Source organism: Sebastes fasciatus, chromosome 2, assembly GCF_043250625.1.
Source record: "Sebastes fasciatus isolate fSebFas1 chromosome 2, fSebFas1.pri, whole genome shotgun sequence".
NCBI lineage: Eukaryota > Metazoa > Chordata > Actinopteri > Perciformes > Sebastidae > Sebastes > Sebastes fasciatus.
Genome location: NC_133796.1, coordinates 43,529,242 through 43,554,618, shown reverse-complemented (window position 1 = coordinate 43,554,618; position 25,377 = coordinate 43,529,242).

The window sequence follows — 25,377 nt, the reverse complement described above, 5'->3', positions numbered from 1 at the left end:
CATGTGTTCCATGTCACTCCTCCGTGTTTTTCCTCCATGTGACTATTCCATGTCGATCCTCTATGTCTCTCGTCCCTGCTCCTCCATATCAATCCTCCATGTATCTCCTCCATGTCACTCCAGAATGCCGCTCCTCCATGTAACTCCAGAATGTCTCTCCAGAATTTAACTCCAGAACGTCACTCCTCCATGTCCCTCCTCCATGTCAATCCTCTAAGTTGATCCTCCATATCACTCCTCCTTGTCACTCCTCCATGTCGATACCTCCGTGTCACTCCAGAATGTCCCTCCAGAAAGTCACTCCAGAATGTTACTCCTCCAAAGACCTCCTCCATGTCGATCCTCTATTTCAAACCTCCATGTCGCCCCTCCATGTCACTCCTCCCTGTATTCCATGTCAGTCCTGCATGTAACTCTGCCATGTCGATCCTCCATGTTGCTTCTCCATGTCACTCCTCCATGTCGCTGCTCCATGTCGATCCTCCATGTCGATCCTCCATGTGGCTCCACCTTGCTCCACCATATCACTCCACCATGTCGCTACTCCATGTCACTCTAGAATGTCGCTCCTCCATGTCACTCCAGAATATCACTCCAGATTAAACTCCAGAATGTCACTCCTCCATGTCACTGCTTGATGTAGCTCCTCCATGTCGATCCTCCTTGTTGCTCCTCCATGTGACTATTCCATGTCGATCCTCTATGTCTCTCGTCCCTCCTCCTCCATGTCACCCCAGAATGCCGCTCCTCCATGTCACTCCAGAATGTCCCTCCAGAAAGTCACTCCAGAATGTAACTCCTCCATATCCTCCATGTCGCTCCTCCTTGTTACTCCTCCACATCGATTCTCCATGTCACTCCTCCATGTCTTCCATGTCGATACATGTTGTTCCTCCATGTCGCTGCTCCTTGCTCATCCATATCGCTCCTCCATGTCAATCCAGAATGTCGCTCCTCCATATCACTCCTCCATGTCAATCCTCCATGTAGCTCCTCCATTTCACTCCTCCATGTCACTACAGAATGTCACTCCTCCAAGTCACTCCTCCATGTTGATCCTCCATGTCAATACACCATGTTGCTCCTCCATGTCACTCCTCCATATCTTCCATGTCACTCCACCTTGTCGCTCCTCCATGTCACTTATTCATGTCGATCCTCCATGTCGCTCCTCCATGCTCCTCCATATCACTCCTGCATGTCATTCCTCCATGTCACTCCAGAATGTCGCTCCTCCATGTCACTCCAGAATGTCACTCCAGGATTTAACTCCAGATTGTTATTCCTCCATGTCCCTCCTCCATGTCACTGCTCCATGTCGATCCTCTATTGCGCTCCTCCATGTCATTCCTCCCTTTCTTCCACGTCACTCCTCCATGTAATTCCTCCATGTCAATCTTACATGTCACTCCTTCATGTAACTCCACCATGTCGCTCCTCCATGTCACTCCTCCATGTCACTCCTCCATGTCACACTTCCATGTCACTTCTCCATGTCACTGCTCCATGTCGATCCTCCATTTCGATCCTCCATGTTGCTCCACCATGTCACTACTCCATGTCTTCCATGTCACTCCACCATGTCACTCCTCCATGTAGCTCCTCCATGCAGATCCTTCATGTTACACCTCTATGTTGCTCCTCCATGTCACTCCACCGTGTCGCTCCTACTTGTCACTCCTCCATGTCACGACTCAATGTCGATACCTCCATGTCACTCCAGAATATCCCTCCTGAAAGTCACTCCAGAATGTCACTCCTCCATATTCCTCCTCCATGTCACTCCTACATGTCGACCCTCCATGTCACTCCTCCCTGTCTTCCATATCACTCCTCCATGTCACTCCTCCATGTCAGTCCGCCATGTCTCTCCGCGATGTCGCTCCTCCATGTAGCTCCTCCTAGTCGCTCCTCCATGTCATGTCTCCATGTTGCTCCTCAATGTTGCTCCTCAATGTTGCTCCTCCTTGTCGATCCTCCATATCGCTCTTCCATGTCAATCCTCCATGTCTAACCTCCATGTCTCACCTCCATGTCACTCCTCCATGTCACTCCTCCATGTCACTCCTCTATTTAGATCGTACATGTTACTCCTCTATGTCGATCTGCCATGTCACTCCAGAATGTCGCTCCACCCTGTCCCTCCAGAATGTACCTCCTGGTTGTCAGACCTCCATGTCGCTCCGTGATGTCGCTCCTCCATGTAACTCCTCCATGTCGCTCTTCCATGTCGCTCCTCCATATCACTCCTCCATGTCTCACCTCCATGTCTCACCTCCATGTCACTCCTCCATGTCACTCCTCCATGTCGATCCTCTATTTCGCTCCTCCATGTCGCTCCTCCATGTCACTCCTCCCTTTCTTCCACGTCACTCCTCTATGTAACTCCTCCATGTTAATACTACATGTCACTCCGCCATGTCACTCCGCAATGTCGCTCCTCCATGTAATTCCTCCATGTTGATCCTCAATGTCACTCCTCCATGTCACAATTCCATGTCACTGCTCGATGTCGCTCCTCCATGTCGCTCCTCCATGTCACTCCTCCATGTCGATCCTCCATGTCGCTCCTCCATTTCACTCCTCCATGTCACTCCAGAATGTCGCTCCTCCATGTCAATCCAGAATGTTTCTCCAGAATTTAACTCCAGAATGTTACACCTCCATTTCCCTCCTCCATGTCACACCAGAATGTCCCTCAAGAATGTCACTCCAGAATGTCACTCCTCCATGTCCCTCCTCCATGTCACTCCTCCATGTTGATCCTATTTTTTGCTCCTCCATGTCACTCCTCCCTGTCTTCCATGTCAAACCTCCATGTTACTCCTCCATGTCACTCCGCCATGTCACTCCTCCATGTCACTCCGCCATGTCGCTCCTCCATTTCACTCCTCCATGTCGATCCTCCATGTCACTCCTCCATGTCACTGTTTCATGTCGATCCTCTATTTCACTCCTCCATGTCGATCCTCCATGTCACTACTCCATGTCACTGTTTCATGTCGATCCTCTATTTCAATCCTCAATGTCGATCCTCAATGTCACTCCACCATGTGTTCCATGTCACTCCTCCGTGTTTTTCCTCCATGTGACTATTCCATGTCGATCCTCTATGTCTATCGTCCCTGCTCCTCCATATCAATCCTCCATGTATCTCCTCCATGTCACTCCAGAATGCCGCTCCTCCATGTAACTCCAGAATGTCTCTCCAGAATTTAACTCCAGAACGTCACTCCTCCATGTCCCTGCTCCATGTCAATCCTCTAAATTGATCCTCCATATCACTCCTCCTTGTCACTCCTCCATGTCGATACCTCCGTGTCACTCCAGAATGTCCCTCCAGAATGTCCCTCCTTGTCACTCCTCCATGTCGATCCTCTATTTCACTCCTTCATGTAACTCCACCATGTCGCTCCTCCATGTCACTCCTCCATGTCACTCCTCCATGTCACACTTCCATGTCACTTCTCCATGTCACTGCTCCATGTCGATCCTCCATTTCCATCCTCCATGTTGCTCCACCATGTCACTACTCCATGTCTTCCATGTCACTCCACCATGTCACTCCTCCATGTAGCTCCTCCATGCAGATCCTTCATGTTACACCTCTATGTTGCTCCTCCATGTCACTCCTCCGTGTCGCTCCTTCTTGTCACTCCTCCATGTCACGACTCAATGTCGATACCTCCATGTCACTCCAGAATATCCCTCCTGAAAGTCACTCCAGAATGTCACTCCTCCATATTCCTCCTCCATGTCACTCCTACATGTCGACCCTCCATGTCACTCCTCCCTGTCTTCCATATCACTCCTCCATGTCACTCCTCCATGTCAGTCCTCCATGTCTCTCCGCGATGTCGCTCCTCCATGTAGCTCCTCCTAGTCGCTCCTCCATGTCATGTCTCCATGTTGCTCCTCAATGTTGCTCCTCCTTGTCGATCCTCCATATCGCTCTTCCATGTAGCTCCTCCTAGTCGCTCCTCCATGTCATGTCTCCATGTCACTCCTCCATGTCACTCCTCCATGTCACTCCTCCATTTAGATCGTACATGTTACTCCTCCATGTCGATCTGCCATGTCACTCCAGAATGTCGCTCCACCCTGTCCCTCCAGAATGTACCTCCTGGTTGTCAGACCTCCATGTCGCTCCGTGATGTCGCTCCTCCATGTAACTCCTCCATGTCGCTCTTCAATGTCGCTCCTCCATATCACCCCTCCATGTCGATCCTCCATGTCTCACCTTCATGTCACTCCTCCATGTCACTCCTCCCTTTCTTCCACGTCACTCCGCAATGTCGCTCCTCCATGTAATTCCTCCATGTTGATCCTCAATGTCACTCCTCCATGTCACAATTCCATGTCACTGCTCGATGTCGCTCCTCCATGTCGCTCCTCCATGTCACTCCTCCATGTCGCTCCTCCATGTCGATCCTCCATGTCGCTCCTCCATTTCACTCCTCCATGTCACTCCAGAATGTCGCTCCTCCATGTCAATCCAGAATGTCACTCCAGAATTTAACTCCAGAATGTTACTCCTCCATTTCCCTCCCCCATGTCACACCAGAATGTCCCTCAAGAATGTCACTCCTCCATGTCCCTCCTCCATGTCACTTCTCCATGTTGATCCTATATTTTGCTCCTCCATGTCACTCCTCCCTGTCTTCCATGTCAAACCTCCATGTTACTCCTCCATGTCACTCCGCCATGTCACTCCTCCATGTCACTCCGCCATGTCGCTCCTCCATGTCACTCCTCCATGTCGATCCTCCATGTCACTCCTCCATGTCACACTTCCATGTCACTCCTCCATGTCACAGTCTCATGTCGATCCTCTATTTCAATCCTCAATGTCGATCCTCAATGTCACTCCACCATGTGTTCCATGTCACTCCTCCGTGTTTTTCCTCCATGTGACTATTCCATGTCGATCCTCTATGTCTCTCGTCCCTGCTCCTCCATATCAATCCTCCATGTATCTCCTCCATGTCACTCCAGAATGCCGCTCCTCCATGTAACTCCAGAATGTCTCTCCAGAATTTAACTCCAGAACGTCACTCCTCCATGTCCCTCCTCCATGTCAATCCTCTAAGTTGATCCTCCATATCACTCCTCCTTGTCACTCCTCCATGTCGATACCTCCGTGTCACTCCAGAATGTCCCTCCAGAAAGTCACTCCAGAATGTTACTCCTCCAAAGACCTCCTCCATGTCGATCCTCTATTTCAAACCTCCATGTCGCCCCTCCATGTCACTCCTCCCTGTATTCCATGTCAGTCCTGCATGTAACTCTGCCATGTCGATCCTCCATGTTGCTTCTCCATGTCACTCCTCCATGTCGCTGCTCCATGTCGATCCTCCATGTCGATCCTCCATGTGGCTCCACCTTGCTCCACCATATCACTCCACCATGTCGCTACTCCATGTCACTCTAGAATGTCGCTCCTCCATGTCACTCCAGAATATCACTCCAGATTAAACTCCAGAATGTCACTCCTCCATGTCACTGCTTGATGTAGCTCCTCCATGTCGATCCTCCTTGTTGCTCCTCCATGTGACTATTCCATGTCGATCCTCTATGTCTCTCGTCCCTCCTCCTCCATGTCACCCCAGAATGCCGCTCCTCCATGTCACTCCAGAATGTCCCTCCAGAAAGTCACTCCAGAATGTAACTCCTCCATATCCTCCATGTCGCTCCTCCTTGTTACTCCTCCACATCGATTCTCCATGTCACTCCTCCATGTCTTCCATGTCGATACATGTTGTTCCTCCATGTCGCTGCTCCTTGCTCATCCATATCGCTCCTCCATGTCAATCCAGAATGTCGCTCCTCCATATCACTCCTCCATGTCAATCCTCCATGTAGCTCCTCCATTTCACTCCTCCATGTCACTACAGAATGTCACTCCTCCAAGTCACTCCTCCATGTTGATCCTCCATGTCAATACACCATGTTGCTCCTCCATGTCACTCCTCCATATCTTCCATGTCACTCCACCTTGTCGCTCCTCCATGTCACTTATTCATGTCGATCCTCCATGTCGCTCCTCCATGCTCCTCCATATCACTCCTGCATGTCATTCCTCCATGTCACTCCAGAATGTCGCTCCTCCATGTCACTCCAGAATGTCACTCCAGGATTTAACTCCAGATTGTTATTCCTCCATGTCCCTCCTCCATGTCACTGCTCCATGTCGATCCTCTATTGCGCTCCTCCATGTCATTCCTCCCTTTCTTCCACGTCACTCCTCCATGTAATTCCTCCATGTCAATCTTACATGTCACTCCTTCATGTAACTCCACCATGTCGCTCCTCCATGTCACTCCTCCATGTCACTCCTCCATGTCACACTTCCATGTCACTTCTCCATGTCACTGCTCCATGTCGATCCTCCATTTCGATCCTCCATGTTGCTCCACCATGTCACTACTCCATGTCTTCCATGTCACTCCACCATGTCACTCCTCCATGTAGCTCCTCCATGCAGATCCTTCATGTTACACCTCTATGTTGCTCCTCCATGTCACTCCTCCGTGTCGCTCCTACTTGTCACTCCTCCATGTCACGACTCAATGTCGATACCTCCATGTCACTCCAGAATATCCCTCCTGAAAGTCACTCCAGAATGTCACTCCTCCATATTCCTCCTCCATGTCACTCCTACATGTCGACCCTCCATGTCACTCCTCCCTGTCTTCCATATCACTCCTCCATGTCACTCCTCCATGTCACTCCTCCATGTCACTCCGCCATGTCGCTCCTCCATTTCACTCCTCCATGTCACTCCTCCATGTCACTCCGCCATGTCGCTCCTCCATGTCACTCCTCCATGTCACTCCTCCATGTCACTCCACCATGTCTCTCCGCGATGTCGCTCCTCCATGTAGCTCCTCCTAGTCGCTCCTCCATGTCATGTCTCCATGTTGCTCCTCAATGTTGCTCCTCAATGTTGCTCCTCCTTGTCGATCCTCCATATCGCTCTTCCATGTCAATCCTCCATGTCTAACCTCCATGTCTCACCTCCATGTCACTCCTCCATGTCACTCCTCCATGTCACTCCTCTATTTAGATCGTACATGTTACTCCTCTATGTCGATCTGCCATGTCACTCCAGAATGTCGCTCCACCCTGTCCCTCCAGAATGTACCTCCTGGTTGTCAGACCTCCATGTCGCTCCGTGATGTCGCTCCTCCATGTAACTCCTCCATGTCGCTCTTCCATGTCGCTCCTCCATATCACTCCTCCATGTCTCACCTCCATGTCTCACCTCCATGTCACTCCTCCATGTCACTCCTCCATGTCGATCCTCTATTTCGCTCCTCCATGTCGCTCCTCCATGTCACTCCTCCCTTTCTTCCACGTCACTCCTCTATGTAACTCCTCCATGTTAATACTACATGTCACTCCGCCATGTCACTCCGCAATGTCGCTCCTCCATGTAATTCCTCCATGTTGATCCTCAATGTCACTCCTCCATGTCACAATTCCATGTCACTGCTCGATGTCGCTCCTCCATGTCGCTCCTCCATGTCACTCCTCCATGTCGATCCTCCATGTCGCTCCTCCATTTCACTCCTCCATGTTACTCCAGAATGTCGCTCCTCCATGTCAATCCAGAATGTTTCTCCAGAATTTAACTCCAGAATGTTACTCCTCCATTTCCCTCCTCCATGTCACACCAGAATGTCCCTCAAGAATGTCACTCCAGAATGTCACTCCTCCATGTCCCTCCTCCATGTCACTCCTCCATGTTGATCCTATTTTTTGCTCCTCCATGTCACTCCTCCCTGTCTTCCATGTCAAACCTTCATGTTACTCCTCCATGTCACTCCGCCATGTCACTCCTCCATGTCACTCCGCCATGTCGCTCCTCCATTTCACTCCTCCATGTCGATCCTCCATGTCACTCCTCCATGTCACTGTTTCATGTCGATCCTCTATTTCACTCCTCCATGTCGATCCTCCATGTCACTACTCCATGTCACTGTTTCATGTCGATCCTCTATTTCAATCCTCAATGTCGATCCTCAATGTCACTCCACCATGTGTTCCATGTCACTCCTCCGTGTTTTTCCTCCATGTGACTATTCCATGTCGATCCTCTATGTCTATCGTCCCTGCTCCTCCATATCAATCCTCCATGTATCTCCTCCATGTCACTCCAGAATGCCGCTCCTCCATGTAACTCCAGAATGTCTCTCCAGAATTTAACTCCAGAACGTCACTCCTCCATGTCCCTGCTCCATGTCAATCCTCTAAATTGATCCTCCATATCACTCCTCCTTGTCACTCCTCCATGTCGATACCTCCGTGTCACTCCAGAATGTCCCTCCAGAATGTCCCTCCTTGTCACTCCTCCATGTCGATCCTCTATTTCACTCCTTCATGTAACTCCACCATGTCGCTCCTCCATGTCACTCCTCCATGTCACTCCTCCATGTCACACTTCCATGTCACTTCTCCATGTCACTGCTCCATGTCGATCCTCCATTTCCATCCTCCATGTTGCTCCACCATGTCACTACTCCATGTCTTCCATGTCACTCCACCATGTCACTCCTCCATGTAGCTCCTCCATGCAGATCCTTCATGTTACACCTCTATGTTGCTCCTCCATGTCACTCCTCCGTGTCGCTCCTTCTTGTCACTCCTCCATGTCACGACTCAATGTCGATACCTCCATGTCACTCCAGAATATCCCTCCTGAAAGTCACTCCAGAATGTCACTCCTCCATATTCCTCCTCCATGTCACTCCTACATGTCGACCCTCCATGTCACTCCTCCCTGTCTTCCATATCACTCCTCCATGTCACTCCTCCATGTCAGTCCTCCATGTCTCTCCGCGATGTCGCTCCTCCATGTAGCTCCTCCTAGTCGCTCCTCCATGTCATGTCTCCATGTTGCTCCTCAATGTTGCTCCTCCTTGTCGATCCTCCATATCGCTCTTCCATGTCAATCCTCCATGTCTCACCTCCATGTCTCACCTCCATGTCACTCCTCCATGTCACTCCTCCATGTCACTCCTCCATTTAGATCGTACATGTTACTCCTCCATGTCGATCTGCCATGTCACTCCAGAATGTCGCTCCACCCTGTCCCTCCAGAATGTACCTCCTGGTTGTCAGACCTCCATGTCGCTCCGTGATGTCGCTCCTCCATGTAACTCCTCCATATCGCTCTTCAATGTCGCTCCTCCATATCACTCCTCCATGTCGATCCTCCATGTCTCACCTTCATGTCACTCCTCCATGTCACTCCTCCCTTTCTTCCACGTCACTCCGCAATGTCGCTCCTCCATGTAATTCCTCCATGTTGATCCTCAATGTCACTCCTCCATGTCACAATTCCATGTCACTGCTCGATGTCGCTCCGTGATGTCGCTCCTCCATGTAACTCCTCCATGTCGCTCTTCCATGTCGCTCCTCCATATCACTCCTCCATGTCTCACCTCCATGTCTCACCTCCATGTCACTCCTCCATGTCACTCCTCCATGTCGATCCTCTATTTCGCTCCTCCATGTCGCTCCTCCATGTCACTCCTCCCTTTCTTCCACGTCACTCCTCTATGTAACTCCTCCATGTTAATACTACATGTCACTCCGCCATGTCACTCCGCAATGTCGCTCCTCCATGTAATTCCTCCATGTTGATCCTCAATGTCACTCCTCCATGTCACAATTCCATGTCACTGCTCGATGTCGCTCCTCCATGTCGCTCCTCCATGTCACTCCTCCATGTCGATCCTCCATGTCGCTCCTCCATTTCACTCCTCCATGTCACTCCAGAATGTCGCTCCTCCATGTCAATCCAGAATGTTTCTACAGAATTTAACTCCAGAATGTTACTCCTCCATTTCCCTCCTCCATGTCACACCAGAATGTCCCTCAAGAATGTCACTCCAGAATGTCACTCCTCCATGTCCCTCCTCCATGTCACTCCTCCATGTTGATCCTATTTTTTGCTCCTCCATGTCACTCCTCCCTGTCTTCCATGTCAAACCTCCATGTTACTCCTCCATGTCACTCCGCCATGTCACTCCTCCATGTCACTCCGCCATGTCGCTCCTCCATTTCAATCCTCCATGTCGATCCTCCATGTCACTCCTCCATGTCACTGTTTCATGTCGATCCTCTATTTCACTCCTCCATGTCGATCCTCCATGTCACTACTCCATGTCACTGTTTCATGTCGATCCTCTATTTCAATCCTCAATGTCGATCCTCAATGTCACTCCACCATGTGTTCCATGTCACTCCTCCGTGTTTTTCCTCCATGTGACTATTCCATGTCGATCCTCTATGTCTATCGTCCCTGCTCCTCCATATCAATCCTCCATGTATCTCCTCCATGTCACTCCAGAATGCCGCTCCTCCATGTAACTCCAGAATGTCTCTCCAGAATTTAACTCCAGAACGTCACTCCTCCATGTCCCTGCTCCATGTCAATCCTCTAAATTGATCCTCCATATCACTCCTCCATGTCGCTCCTCCATGTCGATCCTCCATGTCGCTCCTCCATTTCACTCCTCCATGTCACTCCAGAATGTCGCTCCTCCATGTCAATCCAGAATGTCACTCCAGAATTTAACTCCAGAATGTTACTCCTCCATTTCCCTCCCCCATGTCACACCAGAATGTCCCTCAAGAATGTCACTCCTCCATGTCCCTCCTCCATGTCACTCCTCCATGTTGATCCTATATTTTGCTCCTCCATGTCACTCCTCCCTGTCTTCCATGTCAAACCTCCATGTTACTCCTCCATGTCACTCCGCCATGTCACTCCTCCATGTCACTCCGCCATGTCGCTCCTCCATGTCACTCCTCCATGTCGATCCTCCATGTCACTCCTCCATGTCACACTTCCATGTCACTCCTCCATGTCACTGTTTCATGTCGATCCTCTATTTCAATCCTCAATGTCGATCCTCAATGTCACTCCACCATGTGTTCCATGTCACTCCTCCGTGTTTTTCCTCCATGTGACTATTCCATGTCGATCCTCTATGTCTCTCGTCCCTGCTCCTCCATATCAATCCTCCATGTATCTCCTCCATGTCACTCCAGAATGCCGCTCCTCCATGTAACTCCAGAATGTCTCTCCAGAATTTAACTCCAGAACGTCACTCCTCCATGTCCCTCCTCCATGTCAATCCTCTAAGTTGATCCTCCATATCACTCCTCCTTGTCACTCCTCCATGTCGATACCTCCGTGTCACTCCAGAATGTCCCTCCAGAAAGTCACTCCAGAATGTTACTCCTCCAAAGACCTCCTCCATGTCGATCCTCTATTTCAAACCTCCATGTCACCCCTCCATGTCACTCCTCCCTGTATTCCATGTCAGTCCTGCATGTAACTCTGCCATGTCGATCCTCCATGTTGCTTCTCCATGTCACTCCTCCATGTCGCTGCTCCATGTCGATCCTCCATGTCGATCCTCCATGTGGCTCCACCTTGCTCCACCATATCACTCCACCATGTCGCTACTCCATGTCACTCTAGAATGTCGCTCCTCCATGTCACTCCAGAATATCACTCCAGATTAAACTCCAGAATGTCACTCCTCCATGTCACTGCTTGATGTAGCTCCTCCATGTCGATCCTCCTTGTTGCTCCTCCATGTGACTATTTCATGTCGATCCTCTATGTCTCTCGTCCCTCCTCCTCCATGTCACCCCAGAATGCCGCTCCTCCATGTCACTCCAGAATGTCCCTCCAGAAAGTCACTCCAGAATGTAACTCCTCCATATCCTCCATGTCGCTCCTCCTTGTTACTCCTCCACATCGATTCTCCATGTCACTCCTCCATGTCTTCCATGTCGATACATGTTGTTCCTCCATGTCGCTGCTCCTTGCTCATCCATATCGCTCCTCCATGTCAATCCAGAATGTCGCTCCTCCATATCACTCCTCCATGTCAATCCTCCATGTAGCTCCTCCATTTCACTCCTCCATGTCACTACAGAATGTCACTCCTCCAAGTCACTCCTCCATGTTGATCCTCCATGTCAATACACCATGTTGCTCCTCCATGTCACTCCTCCATATCTTCCATGTCACTCCACCTTGTCGCTCCTCCATGTCACTTATTCATGTCGATCCTCCATGTCGCTCCTCCATGCTCCTCCATATCACTCCTGCATGTCATTCCACCATGTCACTCCAGAATGTCGCTCCTCCATGTCACTCCAGAATGTCACTCCAGGATTTAACTCCAGATTGTTATTCCTCCATGTCCCTCCTCCATGTCACTGCTCCATGTCGATCCTCTATTGCGCTCCTCCATGTCATTCCTCCCTTTCTTCCACGTCACTCCTCCATGTAATTCCTCCATGTCAATCTTACATGTCACTCCTTCATGTAACTCCACCATGTCGCTCCTCCATGTCACTCCTCCATGTCACTCCTCCATGTCACACTTCCATGTCACTTCTCCATGTCACTGCTCCATGTCGATCCTCCATTTCGATCCTCCATGTTGCTCCACCATGTCACTACTCCATGTCTTCCATGTCACTCCACCATGTCACTCCTCCATGTAGCTCCTCCATGCAGATCCTTCATGTTACACCTCTATGTTGCTCCTCCATGTCACTCCACCGTGTCGCTCCTACTTGTCACTCCTCCATGTCACGACTCAATGTCGATACCTCCATGTCACTCCAGAATATCCCTCCTGAAAGTCACTCCAGAATGTCACTCCTCCATATTCCTCCTCCATGTCACTCCTACATGTCGACCCTCCATGTCACTCCTCCCTGTCTTCTATATCACTCCTCCATGTCACTCCTCCATGTCAGTCCTCCATGTCTCTCCGCGATGTCACTCCTCCATGTAGCTCCTCCTAGTCGCTCCTCCATGTCATGTCTCCATGTTGCTCCTCAATGTTGCTCCTCAATGTTGCTCCTCCTTGTCGATCCTCCATATCGCTCTTCCATGTCAATCCTCCATGTCTAACCTCCATGTCTCACCTCCATGTCACTCCTCCATGTCAATCCTCCATGTCATTTCTCTATTTAGATCGTACATGTTACTCCTCTATGTCGATCTGCCATGTCACTCCAGAATGTCGCTCCACCCTGTCCCTCCAGAATGTACCTCCTGGTTGTCAGACCTCCATGTCGCTCCGTGATGTCGCTCCTCCATGTAACTCCTCCATGTCGCTCTTCCATGTCGCTCCTCCATATCACTCCTCCATGTCTCACCTCCATGTCTCACCTCCATGTCACTCCTCCATGTCACTCCTCCATGTCGATCCTCTATTTCGCTCCTCCATGTCGCTCCTCCATGTCACTCCTCCCTTTCTTCCACGTCACTCCTCTATGTAACTCCTCCATGTTAATACTACATGTCACTCCGCCATGTCACTCCGCAATGTCGCTCCTCCATGTAATTCCTCCATGTTGATCCTCAATGTCACTCCTCCATGTCACAATTCCATGTCACTGCTCGATGTCGCTCCTCCATGTCGCTCCCCCATGTCACTCCTCCATGTCGATCCTCCATGTCGCTCCTCCATTTCACTCCTCCATGTCACTCCAGAATGTCGCTCCTCCATGTCAATCCAGAATGTTTCTCCAGAATTTAACTCCAGAATGTTACTCCTCCATTTCCCTCCTCCATGTCACACCAGAATGTCCCTCAAGAATGTCACTCCAGAATGTCACTCCTCCATGTCCCTCCTCCATGTCACTCCTCCATGTTGATCCTATTTTTTGCTCCTCCATGTCACTCCTCCCTGTCTTCCATGTCAAACCTCCATGTTACTCCTCCATGTCACTCCGCCATGTCACTCCTCCATGTCACTCCGCCATGTCGCTCCTCCATTTCACTCCTCCATGTCGATCCTCCATGTCACTCCTCCATGTCACTGTTTCATGTCGATCCTCTATTTCACTCCTCCATGTCGATCCTCCATGTCACTACTCCATGTAACTGTTTCATGTCGATCCTCTATTTCAATCCTCAATGTCGATCCTCAATGTCACTCCACCATGTGTTCCATGTCACTCCTCCGTGTTTTTCCTCCATGTGACTATTCCATGTCGATCCTCTATGTCTATCGTCCCTGCTCCTCCATATCAATCCTCCATGTATCTCCTCCATGTCACTCCAGAATGCCGCTCCTCCATGTAACTCCAGAATGTCTCTCCAGAATTTAACTCCAGAACGTCACTCCTCCATGTCCCTGCTCCATGTCAATCCTCTAAATTGATCCTCCATATCACTCCTCCTTGTCACTCCTCCATGTCGATACCTCCGTGTCACTCCAGAATGTCCCTCCAGAAAGTCACTCCAGAATGTTACTCCTCCATAGACCTCCTCCATGTCGATCCTCTATTTCACTCCTTCATGTAACTCCACCATGTCACTCCTCCATGTCACTCCTCCATGTCACTCCTCCATGTCACACTTCCATGTCACTTCTCCATGTCACTGCTCCATGTCGATCCTCCATTTCCATCCTCCATGTTGCTCCACCATGTCACTACTCCATGTCTTCCATGTCACTCCACCATGTCACTCCTCCATGTAGCTCCTCCATGCAGATCCTTCATGTTACACCTCTATGTTGCTCCTCCATGTCACTCCTCCGTGTCGCTCCTTCTTGTCACTCCTCCATGTCACGACTCAATGTCGATACCTCCATGTCACTCCAGAATATCCCTCCTGAAAGTCACTCCAGAATGTCACTCCTCCATATTCCTTCTCCATGTCACTCCTACATGTCGACCCTCCATGTCACTCCTCCCTGTCTTCCATATCACTCCTCCATGTCACTCCTCCATGTCTCTCCGCGATGTCGCTCCTCCATGTAGCTCCTCCTAGTCGCTCCTCCATGTCATGTCTCCATGTTGCTCCTCAATGTTGCTCCTCCTTGTCGATCCTCCATATCGCTCTTCCATGTCAATCCTCCATGTCTCACCTCCATGTCTCACCTCCATGTCACTCCTCCATGTCACTCCTCCATGTCACTCCTCCATTTAGATCGTACATGTTACTCCTCCATGTCGATCTGCCATGTCACTCCAGAATGTCGCTCCACCCTGTCCCTCCAGAATGTACCTCCTGGTTGTCAGACCTCCATGTCGCTCCGTGATGTCGCTCCTCCATGTAACTCCTCCATGTCGCTCTTCAATGTCGCTCCTCCATATCACTCCTCCATGTCGATCCTCCATGTCTCACCTTCATGTCACTCCTCCATGTCACTCCTCCATGTCGATCCTCTATTTCGTTCCTCCATGTCGCTCCTCCATGTCACTCCTCCCTTTCTTCCACGTCACTCCGCAATGTCGCTCCTCCATGTAATTCCTCCATGTTGATCCTCAATGTCACTCCTCCATGTCACAATTCCATGTCACTGCTCGATGTCGCTCCTCCATGTCACTCCTCCATGTCACTCCTCCATGTCGCTCCTCCATGTCGATCCTCCATGTCGCTCCTCCATTTCACTCCTCCATGTCACTCCAGAATGTCGCTCCTCCATGTCAATCCAGAATGTCACTCCAGAATTTAACTCCAGAATGTTACTCCTCCATTTCCCTCCCCCATGTCACACCAGAATGTCCCTCAAGAATGTCACTCCTCCATGTCCCTCCTCCATGTCAATCCTCTAAGTTGATCCTCCATATCACTCCTCCTTGTCACTCCTCCATGTCGATACCTCCGTGTCACTCCAGAATGTCCCTCCAGAAAGTCACTCCAGAATGTTACTCCTCCAAAGACCTCCTCCATGTCGATCCTCTATTTCAAACCTCCATGTCGCCCCTCCATGTCACTCCTCCCTGTATTCCATGTCAGTCCTGCATGTAACTCTGCCATGTCGATCCTCCATGTTGCTTCTCCATGTCACTCCTCCATGTCGCTGCTCCATGTCGATCCTCCATGTCGATCCTCCATGTGGCTCCACCATATCACTCCACCATGTCGCTACTCCATGTCACTCCAGAATGTCGCTCCTCCATGTCACTCCAGAATATCACTCCAGATTAAACTCCAGAATGTCACTCCTCCATGTCACTGCTTGATGTAGCTCCTCCATGTCGATCCTCCTTGTTGCTCCTCCATGTGACTATTCCATGTCCATCCTCTATGTCTCTCGTCCCTCCTCCTCCATGTCACCCCAGAATGCCGCTCCTCCATGTCACTCCAGAATGTCCCTCCAGAAAGTCACTCCAGAATGTAACTCCTCCATATCCTCCATGTCGCTCCTCCTTGTTACTCCTCCACATCGATTCTCCATGTCACTCCTCCATGTCTTCCATGTCGATACATGTTGTTCCTCCATGTCGCTGCTCCTTGCTCATCCATATCGCTCCTCCATGTCAATCCAGAATGTCGCTCCTCCATATCACTCCTCCATGTCAATCCTCCATGTAGCTCCTCCATTTCACTCCTCCATGTCACTACAGAATGTCACTCCTCCAAGTCACTCCTCCATGTTGATCCTCCATGTCAATACACCATGTTGCTCCTCCATGTCACTCCTCCATATCTTCCATGTCACTCCACCTTGTCGCTCCTCCATGTCACTTATTCATGTCGATCCTCCATGTCGCTCCTCCATGCTCCTCCATATCACTCCTGCATGTCATTCCTCCATGTCACTCCAGAATGTCGCTCCTCCATGTCACTCCAGAATGTCACTCCAGGATTTAACTCCAGATTGTTATTCCTCCATGTCCCTCCTCCATGTCACTGCTCCATGTCGATCCTCTATTGCGCTCCTCCATGTCATTCCTCCCTTTCTTCCACGTCACTCCTCCATGTAATTCCTCCATGTCAATCTTACATGTCACTCCTTCATGTAACTCCACCATGTCGCTCCTCCATGTCACTCCTCCATGTCACTCCTCCATGTCACACTTCCATGTCACTTCTCCATGTCACTGCTCCATGTCGATCCTCCATTTCGATCCTCCATGTTGCTCCACCATGTCACTACTCCATGTCTTCCATGTCACTCCACCATGTCACTCCTCCATGTAGCTCCTCCATGCAGATCCTTCATGTTACACCTCTATGTTGCTCCTCCATGTCACTCCTCCGTGTCGCTCCTACTTGTCACTCCTCCATGTCACGACTCAATGTCGATACCTCCATGTCACTCCAGAATATCCCTCCTGAAAGTCACTCCAGAATGTCACTCCTCCATATTCCTCCTCCATGTCACTCCTACATGTCGACCCTCCATGTCACTCCTCCCTGTCTTCCATATCACTCCTCCATGTCACTCCTCCATGTCAGTCCTCCATGTCTCTCCGCGATGTCGCTCCTCCATGTAGCTCCTCCTAGTCGCTCCTCCATGTCATGTCTCCATGTTGCTCCTCAATGTTGCTCCTCAATGTTGCTCCTCCTTGTCGATCCTCCATATCGCTCTTCCATGTCAATCCTCCATGTCTAACCTCCATGTCTCACCTCCATGTCACTCCTCCATGTCACTCCTCCATGTCACTCCTCTATTTAGATCGTACATGTTACTCCTCTATGTCGATCTGCCATGTCACTCCAGAATGTCGCTCCACCCTGTCCCTCCAGAATGTACCTCCTGGTTGTCAGACCTCCATGTCGCTCCGTGATGTCGCTCCTCCATGTAACTCCTCCATGTCGCTCTTCCATGTCGCTCCTCCATATCACTCCTCCATGTCTCACCTCCATGTCTCACCTCCATGTCACTCCTCCATGTCACTCCTCCATGTCGATCCTCTATTTCGCTCCTCCATGTCGCTCCTCCATGTCACTCCTCCCTTTCTTCCACGTCACTCCTCTATGTAACTCCTCCATGTTAATACTACATGTCACTCCGCCATGTCACTCCGCAATGTCGCTCCTCCATGTAATTCCTCCATGTTGATCCTCAATGTCACTCCTCCATGTCACAATTCCATGTCACTGCTCGATGTCGCTCCTCCATGTCGCTCCTCCATGTCACTCCTCCATGTCGATCCTCCATGTCGCTCCTCCATTTCACTCCTCCATGTCACTCCAGAATGTCGCTCCTCCATGTCAATCCAGAATGTTTCTCCAGAATTTAACTCCAGAATGTTACTCCTCCATTTCCCTCCTCCATGTCACACCAGAATGTCCCTCAAGAATGTCACTCCAGAATGTCACTCCGCCATGTCCCTCCTCCATGTCACTCCTCCATGTTGATCCTATTTTTTGCTCCTCCATGTCACTCCTCCCTGTCTTCCATGTCAAACCTCCATGTTACTCCTCCATGTCACTCCGCCATGTCACTCCTCCATGTCACTCCGCCATGTCGCTCCTCCATTTCAATCCTCCATGTCGATCCTCCATGTCACTCCTCCATGTCACTGTTTCATGTCGATCCTCTATTTCACTCCTCCATGTCGATCCTCCATGTCACTACTCCATGTCACTGTTTCATGTCGATCCTCTATTTCAATCCTCAATGTCGATCCTCAATGTCACTCCACCATGTGTTCCATGTCACTCCTCCGTGTTTTTCCTCCATGTGACTATTCCATGTCGATCCTCTATGTCTATCGTCCCTGCTCCTCCATATCAATCCTCCATGTATCTCCTCCATGTCACTCCAGAATGCCGCTCCTCCATGTAACTCCAGAATGTCTCTCCAGAATTTAACTCCAGAACGTCACTCCTCCATGTCCCTGCTCCATGTCAATCCTCTAAATTGATCCTCCATATCACTCCTCCATGTCGCTCCTCCATGTCGATCCTCCATGTCGCTCCTCCATTTCACTCCTCCATGTCACTCCAGAATGTCGCTCCTCCATGTCAATCCAGAATGTCACTCCAGAATTTAACTCCAGAATGTTACTCCTCCATTTCCCTCCCCCATGTCACACCAGAATGTCCCTCAAGAATGTCACTCCTCCATGTCCCTCCTCCATGTCACTCCTCCATGTTGATCCTATATTTTGCTCCTCCATGTCACTCCTCCCTGTCTTCCATGTCAAACCTCCATGTTACTCCTCCATGTCACTCCGCCATGTCACTCCTCCATGTCACTCCGCAATGTCGCTCCTCCATGTCACTCCTCCATGTCGATCCTCCATGTCACTCCTCCATGTCACACTTCCATGTCACTCCTCCATGTCACTGTTTCATGTCGATCCTCTATTTCAATCCTCAATGTCGATCCTCAATGTCACTCCACCATGTGTTCCATGTCACTCCTCCGTGTTTTTCCTCCATGTGACTATTCCATGTCGATCCTCTATGTCTCTCGTCCCTGCTCCTCCATATCAATCCTCCATGTATCTCCTCCATGTCACTCCAGAATGCCGCTCCTCCATGTAACTCCAGAATGTCTCTCCAGAATTTAACTCCAGAACGTCACTCCTCCATGTCCCTCCTCCATGTCAATCCTCTAAGTTGATCCTCCATATCACTCCTCCTTGTCACTCCTCCATGTCGATACCTCCGTGTCACTCCAGAATGTCCCTCCAGAAAGTCACTCCAGAATGTTACTCCTCCAAAGACCTCCTCCATGTCGATCCTCTATTTCAAACCTCCATGTCACCCCTCCATGTCACTCCTCCCTGTATTCCATGTCAGTCCTGCATGTAACTCTGCCATGTCGATCCTCCATGTTGCTTCTCCATGTCACTCCTCCATGTCGCTGCTCCATGTCGATCCTCCATGTCGATCCTCCATGTGGCTCCACCTTGCTCCACCATATCACTCCACCATGTCGCTACTCCATGTCACTCTAGAATGTCGCTCCTCCATGTCACTCCAGAATATCACTCCAGATTAAACTCCAGAATGTCACTCCTCCATGTCACTGCTTGATGTAGCTCCTCCATGTCGATCCTCCTTGTTGCTCCTCCATGTGACTATTTCATGTCGATCCTCTATGTCTCTCGTCCCTCCTCCTCCATGTCACCCCAGAATGCCGCTCCTCCATGTCACTCCAGAATGTCCCTCCAGAAAGTCACTCCAGAATGTAACTCCTCCATATCCTCCATGTCGCTCCTCCTTGTTACTCCTCCACATCGATTCTCCATGTCACTCCTCCATGTCTTCCATGTCGATACATGTTGTTCCTCCATGTCGCTGCTCCTTGCTCATCCATATCGCTCCTCCATGTCAATCCAGAATGTCGCTCCTCCATATCACTCCTCCATGTCAATCCTCCATGTAGCTCCTCCATTTCACTCCTCCATGTCACTACAGAATGTCACTCCTCCAAGTCACTCCTCCATGTTGATCCTCCATGTCAATACACCATGTTGCTCCTCCATGTCACTCCTCCATATCTTCCATGTCACTCCACCTTGTCGCTCCTCCATGTCACTTATTCATGTCGATCCTCCATGTCGCTCCTCCATGCTCCTCCATATCACTCCTGCATGTCATTCCACCATGTCACTCCAGAATGTCGCTCCTCCATGTCACTCCAGAATGTCACTCCAGGATTTAACTCCAGATTGTTATTCCTCCATGTCCCTCCTCCATGTCACTGCTCCATGTCGATCCTCTATTGCGCTCCTCCATGTCATTCCTCCCTTTCTTCCACGTCACTCCTCCATGTAATTCCTCCATGTCAATCTTACATGTCACTCCTTCATGTAACTCCACCATGTCGCTCCTCCATGTCACTCCTCCATGTCACTCCTCCATGTCACACTTCCATGTCACTTCTCCATGTCACTGCTCCATGTCGATCCTCCATTTCGATCCTCCATGTTGCTCCACCATGTCACTACTCCATGTCTTCCATGTCACTCCACCATGTCACTCCTCCATGTAGCTCCTCCATGCAGATCCTTCATGTTACACCTCTATGTTGCTCCTCCATGTCACTCCTCCGTGTCGCTCCTACTTGTCACTCCTCCATGTCACGACTCAATGTCGATACCTCCATATCACTCCAGAATATCCCTCCTGAAAGTCACTCCAGAATGTCACTCCTCCATATTCCTCCTCCATGTCACTCCTACATGTCGACCCTCCATGTCACTCCTCCCTGTCTTCTATATCACTCCTCCATGTCACTCCTCCATGTCAGTCCTCCATGTCTCTCCGCGATGTCACTCCTCCATGTAGCTCCTCCTAGTCGCTCCTCCATGTCATGTCTCCATGTTGCTCCTCAATGTTGCTCCTCAATGTTGCTCCTCCTTGTCGATCCTCCATATCGCTCTTCCATGTCAATCCTCCATGTCTAACCTCCATGTCTCACCTCCATGTCACTCCTCCATGTCAATCCTCCATGTCACTCCTCTATTTAGATCGTACATGTTACTCCTCTATGTCGATCTGCCATGTTACTCCAGAATGTCCCTCCACCCTGTCCCTCCAGAATGTACCTCCTGGTTGTCAGACCTCCATGTCGCTCCGTGATGTCGCTCCTCCATGTAACTCCTCCATGTCGCTCTTCCATGTCGCTCCTCCATATCACTCCTCCATGTCTCACCTCCATGTCTCACCTCCATGTCACTCCTCCATGTCACTCCTCCATGTCGATCCTCTATTTCGCTCCTCCATGTCGCTCCTCCATGTCACTCCTCCCTTTCTTCCACGTCACTCCTCTATGTAACTCCTCCATGTTAATACTACATGTCACTCCGCCATGTCACTCCGCAATGTCGCTCCTCCATGTAATTCCTCCATGTTGATCCTCAATGTCACTCCTCCATGTCACAATTCCATGTCACTGCTCGATGTCGCTCCTCCATGTCACTCCTCCATGTCACTCCTCCATGTCGCTCCTCCATGTCGATCCTCCATGTCGCTCCTCCATTTCACTCCTCCATGTCACTCCAGAATGTCGCTCCTCCATGTCAATCCAGAATGTCACTCCAGAATTTAACTCCAGAATGTTACTCCTCCATTTCCCTCCCCCATGTCACACCAGAATGTCCCTCAAGAATGTCACTCCTCCATGTCCCTCCTCCATGTCACTCCTCCATGTTGATCCTATATTTTGCTCCTCCATGTCACTCCTCCCTGTCTTCCATGTCAAACCTCCATGTTACTCCTCCATTTCACTCCGCCATGTCACTCCTCCATTTCACTCCGCCATGTCGCTCCTCCATGTCACTCCTCCATGTCGATCCTCCATGTCAGTCCTCCATGTCACACTTCCATGTCACTCCTCCATGTCACTGTTTCATGTCGATCCTCTATTTCAATCCTCAATGTCGATCCTCAATGTCACTCCACCATGTGTTCCATGTCACTCCTCCGTGTTTTTCCTCCATGTGACTATTCCATGTCGATCCTCTATGTCTCTCGTCCCTGCTCCTCCATATCAATCCTCCATGTATCTCCTCCATGTCACTCCAGAATGCCGCTCCTCCATGTAACTCCAGAATGTCTCTCCAGAATTTAACTCCAGAACGTCACTCTTCCATGTCCCTCCTCCATGTCAATCCTCTAAGTTGATCCTCCATATCACTCCTCCTTGTCACTCCTCCATGTCGATACCTCCGTGTCACTCCAGAATGTCCCTCCAGAAAGTCACTCCAGAATGTTACTCCTCCAAAGACCTCCTCCATGTCGATCCTCTATTTCAAACCTCCATGTCGCCCCTCCATGTCACTCCTCCCTGTATTCCATGTCAGTCCTGCATGTAACTCTGCCATGTCGATCCTCCATGTTGCTTCTCCATGTCACTCCTCCATGTCGCTGCTCCATGTCGATCCTCCATGTCGATCCTCCATGTGGCTCCACCATATCACTCCACCATGTCGCTACTCCATGTCACTCCAGAATGTCGCTCCTCCATGTCACTCCAGAATATCACTCCAGATTAAACTCCAGAATGTCACTCCTCCATGTCACTGCTTGATGTAGCTCCTCCATGTCGATCCTCCTTGTTGCTCCTCCATGTGACTATTCCATGTCGATCCTCTATGTCTCTCGTCCCTCCTCCTCCATGTCACCCCAGAATGCCGCTCCTCCATGTCACTCCAGAATGTCCCTCCAGAAAGTCACTCCAGAATGTCACTCCTCCATATCCTCCATGTCGCTCCTCCTTGTTACTCCTCCACATCGATTCTCCATGTCATTCCTCCATGTCTTCCATGTCGATACATGTTGTTACTCCATGTCGCTGCTCCTTGCTCATCCATATCGCTCCTCCATGTCAATCCAGAATGTCGCTCCTCCATATCACTCCTCCATGTCAATCCTCCATGTAGCTCCTCCATTTCACTCCTCCATGTCACTACAGAATGTCACTCCTCCAAGTCACTCCTCCATGTTGATCCTCCATGTCAATACACCATGTTGCTCCTCCATGTCACTCCTCCATATCTTCCATGTCACAACACCTTGTCGCTCCTCCATGTCACTTATTCATGTCGATCCTCCATGTCGCTCCTCCATGCTCCTCCATATCACTCCTGCATGTCATTCCTCCATGTCACTCCAGAATGTCGCTCCTCCATGTCACTCCAGAATGTCACTCCAGGATTTAACTCCAGATTGTTATTCCTCCATGTCCCTCCTCCATGTCACTGCTCCATGTCGATCCTCTATTGCGCTCCTCCATGTCATTCCTCCCTTTCTTCCACGTCACTCCTCCATGTAATTCCTCCATGTCAATCTTACATGTCACTCCTTCATGTAACTCCACCATGTCGCTCCTCCATGTCACTCCTCCATGTCACTCCTCCATGTCACACTTCCATGTCACTTCTCCATGTCACTGCTCCATGTCGATCCTCCATTTCGATCCTCCATGTTGCTCCACCATGTCACTACTCCATGTCTTCCATGTCACTCCACCATGTCACTCCTCCATGTAGCTCCTCCATGCAGATCCTTCATGTTACACCTCTATGTTGCTCCTCCATGTCACTCCACCGTGTCGCTCCTACTTGTCACTCCTCCATGTCACGACTCAATGTCGATACCTCCATGTCACTCCAGAATATCCCTCCTGAAAGTCACTCCAGAATGTCACTCCTCCATATTCCTCCTCCATGTCACTCCTACATGTCGACCCTCCATGTCACTCCTCCCTGTCTTCCATATCACTCCTCCATGTCACTCCTCCATGTCAGTCCTCCATGTCTCTCCGCGATGTCACTCCTCCATGTAGCTCCTCCTAGTCGCTCCTCCATGTCATGTCTCCATGTTGCTCCTCAATGTTGCTCCTCAATGTTGCTCCTCCTTGTCGATCCTCCATATCGCTCTTCCATGTCAATCCTCCATGTCTAACCTCCATGTCTCACCTCCATGTCACTCCTCCATGTCACTCCTCCATGTCACTCCTCTATTTAGATCGTACATGTTACTCCTCTATGTCGATCTGCCATGTCACTCCAGAATGTCGCTCCACCCTGTCCCTCCAGAATGTACCTCCTGGTTGTCAGACCTCCATGTCGCTCCGTGATGTCGCTCCTCCATGTAACTCCTCCATGTCGCTCTTCCATGTCGCTCCTCCATATCACTCCTCCATGTCTCACCTCCATGTCTCACCTCCATGTCACTCCTCCATGTCACTCCTCCATGTCGATCCTCTATTTCGCTCCTCCATGTCGCTCCTCCATGTCACTCCTCCCTTTCTTCCACGTCACTCCTCTATGTAACTCCTCCATGTTAATACTACATGTCACTCCGCCATGTCACTCCGCAATGTCGCTCCTCCATGTAATTCCTCCATGTTGATCCTCAATGTCACTCCTCCATGTCACAATTCCATGTCACTGCTCGATGTCGCTCCTCCATGTCGCTCCTCCATGTCACTCCTCCATGTCGATCCTCCATGTCGCTCCTCCATTTCACTCCTCCATGTCACTCCAGAATGTCGCTCCTCCATGTCAATCCAGAATGTTTCTCCAGAATTTAACTCCAGAATGTTACTCCTCCATTTCCCTCCTCCATGTCACACCAGAATGTCCCTCAAGAATGTCACTCCAGAATGTCACTCCTCCATGTCCCTCCTCCATGTCACTCCTCCATGTTGATCCTATTTTTTGCTCCTCCATGTCACTCCTCCCTGTCTCCCATGTCAAACCTCCATGTTACTCCTCCATGTCACTCCGCCATGTCACTCCTCCATGTCACTCCGCCATGTCGCTCCTCCATTTCAATCCTCCATGTCGATCCTCCATGTCACTCCTCCATGTCACTGTTTCATGTCGATCCTCTATTTCACTCCTCCATGTCGATCCTCCATGTCACTACTCCATGTCACTGTTTCATGTCGATCCTCTATTTCAATCCTCAATGTCGATCCTCAATGTCACTCCACCATGTGTTCCATGTCACTCCTCCGTGTTTTTCCTCCATGTGACTATTCCATGTCGATCCTCTATGTCTATCGTCCCTGCTCCTCCATATCAATCCTCCATGTATCTCCTCCATGTCACTCCAGAATGCCGCTCCTCCATGTAACTCCAGAATGTCTCTCCAGAATTTAACTCCAGAACGTCACTCCT